Source organism: Vombatus ursinus, unplaced genomic scaffold, assembly GCF_900497805.2.
Source record: "Vombatus ursinus unplaced genomic scaffold, bare-nosed wombat genome assembly UNPS02014812.1, whole genome shotgun sequence".
NCBI lineage: Eukaryota > Metazoa > Chordata > Mammalia > Diprotodontia > Vombatidae > Vombatus > Vombatus ursinus.
Window position 1 is genome coordinate 41280511 of NW_020954590.1, and position 10039 is coordinate 41290549.

Below are 10039 nucleotides of genomic sequence, written 5' to 3' on the forward strand. Positions count from 1 at the left end.
TAACTTCTGCCTGCCTCAGTTTCCTCAGCTGTAAAATGGAGATAATAATAACACTTGTTTCCTAGGATTGTTGTGAGGATCAAATGAGATAATATTTATAATATGCTTAATATATCACCTAGTTATTGAGCATACTTTATTACTTATTTATTAAATTTATTATTTATTTATTAATTTACTTTTTGCATTTTTCCTTAAAGCCTTTAATTTCATAAACATGATGGAAAACTTTTTACAGAGACAGATGGAAAACTTAGACATGATCACAGCTTTGATAGCATAGACAAACTAACCAGATAGCTAGCTGTACTATCAAGATTGCCTTCATACTATCATGTACCTTCTCAACAGTTGCCTAGGTTATAGATAAGCTAAGCATGTTTAAGTTCATGAGTTTTGGATGCAACATGCTGTAGAGTTGTATGGAAGGGGTAACTAGTATTCTTCTCCTTTCTCTTCACCCTCTCCTTCAATAGAATCCACACCAACCTCCTTATAATCTTTCTCCAGGGCAGTCTCCAGGGTGCCTCAGAGAACTCTCTTTCCTCCATGCTCTCTCCCACGTTCCAATGGACAAAGACATGCTTGTCATACATCAGATCAAATTTGTGGTCCAGGTGAGCCCAGGCCTCAGCAATGGCTGTGGTGTTGCTTAACATGCCTACAGCCTGCTGTACCTTGGCCAGGTCACCACTAGGAGCCACAGTGGGAGACTGGTAGTTTATGCTAATCTTGAAGCCAGTTGGGCACCAATCCACAAACTGGATGCTATACTTTATCTTGATGGTGGCAATAGCAGCATTGACATCTTTGGGAACCATATCATAATGGTAGAGCAGGCAGCAAGCCATGTATTTACCATGGTGAGGGTCACATTTCACCATCTGGTTGGCAGGCTCAAAGCAAACATTGGTGATCTCTGCTACAGAAAGTTGCTCATGATAGGCTTTCTCAGCAGAGACGACTGGGGCATATGTGGCCAGAGAGAAATAGCTATGGGGATAGGGCACCATGTTGGTCTGGAATTCTGTCAGATCAACATTCAAGGCATGACATCAAATCAGAGAGAGGCAGTGATGGAGGACACTATTGGGGTAATAAGGCGATTCAGATGAGTGTAGGTTAGGCACTCAATGTCAAAATTTCCGTGACAGACATCATAGATGGCCTCGTGTCTACCATTAAGGCACAATCAGAGTGCTCCAGGGTGATGTGAGAGGTCAGAATGGAGTTGTAGGGCTCCACTACAGCTGTGGAAACCTGAGGGACTGGGTAAATTGACAACTCCAACTTGGACTTCTTGCCATAATCAACAGACAGATGTTCCATCAGCAGAAAGGTCAAACTAGAGTCAGTCCCACCACTGAAGCTATGGAAAACCAAGAAGGCTTGAAGACCAGTGCACTGGTTTACCAGCTTCTCAATCTGGTCTAGAACCAAGTCTATGATTTCCTTGCCAATAGTGTAATGCCCATGGGCATAATTATTGGCAGCATCTTCCTTGCCAGTGATCAGTTGTTCAGTTTGGAAGAGCTGGCAGAGGTTCCTATATGAACTTTATCAATGACAGTTGGTTCCAGGTCTACAAACACTGCTCTGGGAACACGTTTGCTACCTCTTGTTTCACTGAAGAAGGTGTTGAAGAAGTCATCTCATCCCCCAATGGTTTTGTCACTTGGCATCTGCCCAAAAGGCATACTGTGCTCTAGGCAGTACAACTGCCAGCAGGCATTGCCAAGCTAGACACCAGCCTGGCCAACATGGATAGAGATGCACTCATGCATGGTGGTTGGTGGGTTAAGCAGTGAACAAGATGGCAGTTGCAGGGATACCCGGGTTCTCATTGCAGCCCTCTACAAACTAAGAGTCAAAGTAACCCACCGAAGCTTAATATTTATTAAGCACACTTAATAAATGCTTGTTTCCTTCCTGAACCCTCCTAGTTTTGTTACCCCAGTTGCTAATTCCTCCTGTTTTTCCAGTGCTTTCCAAGGATTCTATTGTGAATTATAGTAACGTTACTCTAGAACCTAACATCAAAAATTCTGCCTTGCAAAATGGAAGACTCATCACTCAATTCCCTCACAGCAACCAAATTTTCCTATTTTCTCTTTTTCTAGGACCCTTATGTCAAATCCCCAAGTTATACTTTAGGATTTGTTGACTTTTTGATGGGATTTTTCTGCACTGTGGTTTGTGGTTTCAAAATTTCGGTCACATTTTCAGTCCTCATTTCTGGTTTTAAAGTAACCACAGAGATTGATATCATAAAGAGTTACATGATAAAACCACAACCCTAGAGGACAATGCAATAGAAATCTAAAATTAGGTCAGCAACTTTTTGAACTAAGAATTTCTTTGTGTTCGTCCCAATCAGATTCACCCAGAGAGAAATACCACCGCTCCCCTCCCCACCTAGTTTTGTAAAGCAAGACCTCCAGTATAGATTTAGCTATTATTTTTCTCATTTCCAGTTACATTGTTTTATCATGTTTTATCATCATTTATCTAAATATGTAAGGGACAGCATGTAAGAGGGCAGTCTAGCAAGTGAATTTGGCAAAAGTAGGAAGAGATGAATAAGAGATTTAAAAAGAAAATTTCAAGTTGAACGTGGAAGGGAGATTGCTAAAGGAGTTTCTGTGGACAGTCAAGCAAATTACTGCTAATTGCTAACATCTTAGCTGAAGGGAATGAGAGGAATTAGGTTGCTTTAAAGACAGCATTCCTAGGATCAGCACCACAATGTCTAGTAATGCCATTGTGTACCTGCATAAACCCCCCCCCAAAACAAACAATCAGACAAACAAAAAAAATGGCAGTCTGAATGAGGAATTTCTCCAGAAAAAATTGTAGTTTCAGTCAAGCTCCTCAAGAGATAGAGAAATAGAGGAAGGTGTTCAAGTGAACTGTAGAGTATACGTATTTTTTTTCTTCTTGTTGGGAAACAATTATCATATGTGCTATAAATGCAAATGTAAATATAAATGCAGGTTGGTCTTCATACTCGAGAAGAAGGTGAAAGGCATGTAATGGAATAAGCATTTACATAGTACCTACTATGCACCAAGCACTATGCTAAGTAAATTTTTAAAAATATTTTTTAAATGTCTTTTTTTATTTTTTAAAAATATTATTTTTTTAAAATTTTAATTTTTAATTTATAGAATAAAACAAGCATTTCCAAAACATAGTACAATTAAAAATATTATCTTTTTTGAGCCTAATAACAACCCTGAGAGGTAGTGCTACCATTATGCCCATTTTATAGATGAGGAAAATAAGTCAAACAGGTTAATGACTTCCTCAAGGTCACTCAACTAATTAAGTATATAAGGCCAGATTTGAACTTATGTTTTCCTGATCCCAGGTCCAATACTCTATCTGCTGTGCTATCAACTGCTCCCAAGGCAGTCCCCTCAAGAACTCAAGGAATGTTTTTCTATACTCCATCTTACAAAGGAGGAAAAGATTAAATCCTAACAGGAAGTCAGAAAGAAAATGAGAAGTGGAATCAAAACTTGTGACCAGTGGCTGATGAGTAGAAGAAGGTGACACAGAAGAAAAGGTGCAACTTTGAACTCCTGGAATTAAACAACATGCGCTTCCCCTCCCCCCATACAGTGAATCTGGATCTGCTACAGAAAAATCATTATCCCATGTTCCACAAAATATGGGAACATTTTTAGATTACAATAGCCACCAGAATCATGTTAGGGGCTCCTGGAGGAGGAGGCACATGGTGGTCTCTGGTGGTTCTCTACCGATGGGTACTGAAGTCATGCATAGATCAGACATAGCTAATTGGGAGGTAAGCTTTTTTTTTTTTCCTGGAGCTCGTATCAAGGATATCACAGAGAACTTGGTAAGACTTTTCAAACACACTGAGCACTATCCTATTCAAATAATTGATATGGGAATGAATGATTCTGATATCCAAAGAAGTTTGGAATATATGTCTAGTGACTTTGAAATCCTGAATAGAAAACAGAAGTACTTTGAGAAACAAGTGATGTTTTCATCTTTCCTTCCAGTTAAAAGTCATAACTTTGAAATAGAAAAGAGGATATTTGAAGTAAAGGCTAGAAATGCAGAAGGAATTTTAAAATAACTTTTTTCCCTGGACCATAGCAGAAGATTTGGTTTCTGGAAAGGGACAACACATATCTTTCGAGGGTGTCTGCCATAGTTTCCTCCCATTCACAGAATTCAGAGTTGGAAGGGATCTCTGAAATAATTTAATCCAAATACTATCTGTACTCATCTCTCCAACATCCCCAACAAGTGACTATCCAATTTTCACTTGAAGATATTCAGTGATGGGGAACTTACTGTTTCACTTTTAGATAACAATAATTGTTGAAAATAGATGCAGGAAAGACAATGTCAGAATCACTGGACTACCTGAAAGCCATACTCAAAAGGAGGATCTGGACGGCATCTTTCAAGAATTATCACTGCCCTGATATCCTAGAACCAGAGGGTAAAATAGGCATTGGAAGAATCCACTGATCACCTCAAGAAAGAGATCCCAAAATAAAAATTCCAAAGAACGTTATTGCCAAAACTCAGACCTATCAGGTTGAGGCAAAAATACTGCAAGTGGCCAGAAAGGAACAATTCAAATACTGGGGAGCCACAATCAGTTCTACACAGGACTTAGAAGCTGCAACATTAAGGGATCAGAGATTATAGAACATGATATTCCAGAAGACAAAGGAGGTAGGACTACAACCAAGAATTACCTACCCAGCGAAATTAAACATCATACTTCAAGAGAAAAAAAATGGTCATTCAATAAAATAGAAGAATGTAAAGCTTTCCTAAGCAGAAGACCAGAATTGAACCAAAAATTTGATCTCCAATATCAAGACCCAAGAGAAACCTAAAAAGGCAAAAAGGGAAAAGAAAACATAAGGGGCTCCGTAGAACTAAACAGTTTATATCCCTTCATGGGAAGATGATACTTGTAATTCTTTTTTTTTCCAGATTAGGAAAATAATTTTGTCAACTTTTTAAAAGATTTTTAAAAAATTATTTAATTTATTTTTAGTTTTCAACATTCACTTCCACAAGCTTTTGAGTTTTAAATTTTCTCCCCTCCCTCTCCCTCCCTCCCCAAGATAGCGTGCAATCTGATATAGGCTCTACATATACATTCCTCTTAAACATATTTTCATGTTAGTCATGTTGTAAAGAAGAATTAAAACCAATAGGAGGAACCACAAGAAAGAAGAAACAAAACAGAAGAAAAAAAATAGCCAATAGTATGCTTCAATCTGCATTCAGACTCCATAGCTCTTTTTCTGGACGTGGATATCATTTTCCATCATGAGATTTTTGGAGATGTCTTAAATCCTTGTATTTCTGAGAAGAGTTAAGTCTATCAAAGTTAGTCATCAAACAATGTGGCTGTTACTGTATACAATGTTCACCTGGTTCTGCTCACTTCACTCAGCATCAGTCCATACAAGTCTTTCCAGGTTTTTCTGAAGTCCGCTTGCTCATCATTTCTTACAGCACAATAGTATTCTATTACATTCATATACCACAACTTGTTTTGCCATTCCCCAATTGATGGGCATTTTCTCAGTTTCCAATTCTTTGCCACCACAGAAAGAGCTGCTATAAATATTTTTGTACATGTGGGTACCTTTCCCATTTCTGTGATCTCTTTGGGATACAATCCTAGAAGTGGTATTGCTGGGTCAAAGAGTATGCACATTTTTATAGCCCTTTGGGCATAGTTCCAAATTGCTCTCCAAAATGGTTGATCAGATCACAACTCCACCAACAATGCATCAGCATTCCAATTTTCCCATATCTTCTCTAACATTTATCATTCTCCTGTTTTGTCATGTTAGACAATCTGATAGGTGTGATGTGGTAACTCAGAGTTGTTTTGATTTGCATTTCTCTAATCAATAGTGATTTAGAGCATTTTTTTTCATATGACTATAGATAGCTTTAATTTCTTCATCTGAAAACTGCCTGTTCATATCCTTTGACCATTTGTCAATTGGGGAATGACTTGCAGTCTTATAAATTTGATTTAGTTCTCTATATATTTGAGAAATGAGGTTTTTATCAGAGATACTGGTTGAAAAATTTCTTTCCCAGTTTTCTGCTTCCCTCCTAATTTTGGTGGCATTGGCTTTGTGCAAAAACTTTTAAATTTAATATAATCAAAATTATCCATTTTGCTATTCTTGTAATTTTTTTTGATACTTGTAATTCTTAATAATTGTACCACTAATAGTGTAGCTAGAAGGAATATGCATAGACAGAGGGCATGTGTATAAGGTGAATTTGAGGGAATGACATAAAAATAATTAAGGGATAAGAAAGAGGAGTACACTGGGTGCAGAAGAAAGGGAGAGGTACAATGGGGTGAATTTTGTCACATGAAGAGATGCTAAAAAGCTATTACAGTGGAGGTAAAGATGGGAGGATGGGCGATGGGCATTGCTTGAACCTTACTCTCAGCAATATTGGCTCAAAGAGGGAATAATATACACAATTGATTGAATATAGAACTCTGTCTTATCTGATGGGAAAGTAGGTAGAGAGGAGATTAAGTAAAGGTGGGATTGACAGAAGAGAGGCCAGACCAGGGGAGGCAGTAAACAGAAGCAAAACACTGCCAAGGAGGGAAAAGGTGAAAGGAGAGAGAGAGAGGATAAACTGGAGAAAAATAGGATGGAGGGAAATACACAGTTAATAATCATAACTATGAATGTGAATAGCATGAACTCTCCCATAAAATGGAAGGATAGCAGAGTGGATCAAAAACTTGAATCCTACAATATATTGTTTACAAGAAACACACTTGAAACAGAGACACACACACACAGAGTAAAGATAAGGGACTGGGACAGAATTTATTATGCTTTGGTTGAAGTAAAAAAAAAACAAAAAACAAACCAGAGGTAGCAATCCTGGTCTCAGACAAAGCAAAAGCAAAAATAGACCTAATTAAAAGAGATAAGGAAGGAAACTGCATCTTGCTAAAAGGTATCATACACAATGAAGTAATATTAATACTAAACATGTATGCACCAAGTGGTTCAGCATCCAAATTCTTAAAGAAGTTAAGTGAGTTACAGGAAGAATAGACAGCAATACTTTACTAGTGGGGGACCTCGACTGTCCCTTCTCAGAACTTGATAAATCCAACCAAAAAACAAACAAGAAAGGAACTAAGGAGGTGACAGCTCCATAGAGAAGGGAAGAATTCATGACCAGACAAAAGATAGAGAGCATACAAAATGTAAAATAGATAATTTTGATTATATTAAATTAAAAAGCTTTTGTACAAACAGAACCAATGCCACTAAGATTAGAAGGAAAGCAAAAAGCTGGAAAACAATCTTTACAGCAAGTATCCCTGATAAAGGCCTCATTTCTCAAATATATAGAGAACTGGGTCAAATTTATAAGAATACAAGCCATTCTCCTGTTGATTAATGGTCAAAGGATATGAATAGACAGTTTTCACATGAAGAAATCAAAACTGTCTATGGGCATATGAAGAAGTGCCCTAAATCAGGGCTTCTTAAACTTTTTCCAATTGTGACCACAGCCACATTGCTTGATGACTAACTTTGATAGACTTAGCTCTTTTTAGCAATGCAAGGATCTAAGACATCTCCAAAAGTCTTACGATGGAAAATGATATCCATATCCAGAGAAACAAATATGGAGTCTGAATGCAGATCGAAGCATACTTTTTTCACTTACTTTATTCTTTTTTTTTTCTTTTGATCTGTTTCTTCTTTCACAACTGTGACTAATAGGGAAATATGTTTTACATGATAGCACATGTATAACCTATATAAAATTGCCTACCATTTTAGGAAGAAGGGAAGGAAAGGAGGAAAGGAGAAAAATTTGGAACTCAAAATCTTGTAAAGGGGATAGGTGGTGCAATGTATAGAGCACTGGCTCTGAATTCAGGAGGACCTGAGTTCAAATCCGGCCTCAGACATATAACACTTACTAGCTGTGTGACCCTAGGCAAGTCACTTAACCCCATTGCCTAGCCAAAAAAAAAAAATTTGTAAAAATGAATGCTAAAAATTGTCTTGACATGTAATTGGGAAAAAAATAATATTTAAAAAATTCACCTGCAGATGTCTTCTGTCATTTGACCATTTCCAAATTACCTTTTATCCAACATTTCTCCAGCCTGTCCATGAAGATACCAAAAGCAAATATGATAAAAGTCTCAATGAAATCTAGATTTGCTATGTCTACAGTATTCCTTTGAATGAATAATCCTGTCAGCACAAGGACTGGATTGACATGACCTATTTTAAAAAAAAAATTTTTTTAATTAATTTCTTTATTTTTAGTTTTCAACATTCACTTCCACAAGGTTTTGAGTTCCAAATTTTCTCCCCATCTTGTCCCTTCCCCACCCCAAAATGGCATGCATTCTGAATACCCCTAATCTGCCATCCCTTCTATCTCTCCCCCTCCCCTTCTCTTATCCTCTGTAGGGCAGGATAGATTTCTATACCCCATTTCCTGTATATCTTATTTTCCAGTTGTATGTGAAAATAATTTTTTTTAACTTTCTTTTTAAAATTTTGGGCTCCAAATTTTCTACCTTCCTCCTTTCCCACCCACCCTCATTGAGAAGGCAAGCAACTTGATACAAGTTATACATGTGTAGTCATGCAAAACACTTTCATAGTAGTCATGTTGTGAAAAACTAAGTATATTTCCCTTCATCCTATCTCACCCCCCATTTATTCTATTTTCTCTTTTGACCCTGTCTCTCCTTAGAAGTGTTTGCATCTAATTACCCCCTCCCCCAATCTGCCCTCCCCTCTATCATTCTCCTGCTCTCTTGTCCTCTTCCCCCCACTATTTTCTATAGTTTAAGATAGATTTCCATTCCCAATTGAGTGTACATGTTATTCTCTCCTTAAGCCAAATCTTATGAGAATAAGATTCACTCATTCCCTCTCACCTTCCCACTGTTTCCCCTCCACCATAAAAAAACCTTTTCTTGTCTGTTTTATGTGAGAAAATTTAACCCATTTTATCTCTCCCTTTCTCCTTCTGCCAGTATAATCCTCTCTCACCCCTTAATTTTATTCTCCAGATATCATCCCTTCATCTTCAACTCACCCTGTACCCTTTATCTATGTATGTATGTATCTATCTATCTACATACATATGATTTTTTCCCTCCAATTACTCTAATACTGACAAAGTACTCATGAGTTACAAATATCATCTTTCCATGCAGAATGTAAACAGTTCAAACTTAATAAGTCTCTTATGATTTCTCTTTCTTGTTTATCTCTTCATGTTTCTCTTGAGTCTTGTATCTGAACATCAAATTTTCTGTTCAGTTCTGGTCTTTTCATCAAGAGTGCTTGAAAGTCCTCTATTTCACTGAATGTCCATTTTTTCCCCTGAAGGATTATACTCAGTTTTGCTGGCTAAGTGATTGTTGGTTGTAATCCTATCTCCTTTGCCCTCTGGAATATTATACTCCATACCCTCCATTCCCTTAATGTAGAAGCTGTTCAATCTTGTGTTATCCTAATTGTGTTTCCACAATACTTGAATTGTTTCTTTCTGGCTGCTTGCAAGTTTTTTCTCCTTGACCTGGGAACTCTGGAATTTGGCTACAATATTCCTAGGAGTTTTCCTTTGGGGATCTCTTTCAGGAGGTGATTGGTGGATTCTTTCGATTTCTATTTTACCCTCTGGTTCTAGAACATCAGGGCAGTTTTCTTTGATAATTTCTCGAAAGATGATGTCTAGGCCCTTTTTTTGATCATGGCTTTCAGATAGTCCAATAATTTTTAAAATCTCTCTCCTGGATCTATTTTCCATGTCAGTTGTTTTTCCAATTAGCTATTTCACATTGTTTTCTGTTTTTTCATTCATTTGAATTTGTTTTACAGGGTCTTGATTTCTCATAAAGTCACTTTCTTCCAATTGCTCCCTTCTAATTTTTAAGGAAGTATTTTCTTCAGTAAGCTTTTGGACTTCCTTTTCCATTTGGACAATTTCGTTT

At 37.3% G+C, this 10039-nt stretch overlaps 1 pseudogene; it reads right to left on the reverse strand.

Annotated features, from left to right (window-relative positions):
• Positions 1 to 435: 435 nt before the first annotated feature.
• On the reverse strand, positions 436 to 1784 carry LOC114054173 (annotated as a pseudogene).
• Positions 1785 to 10039: the final 8255 nt, after the last annotated feature.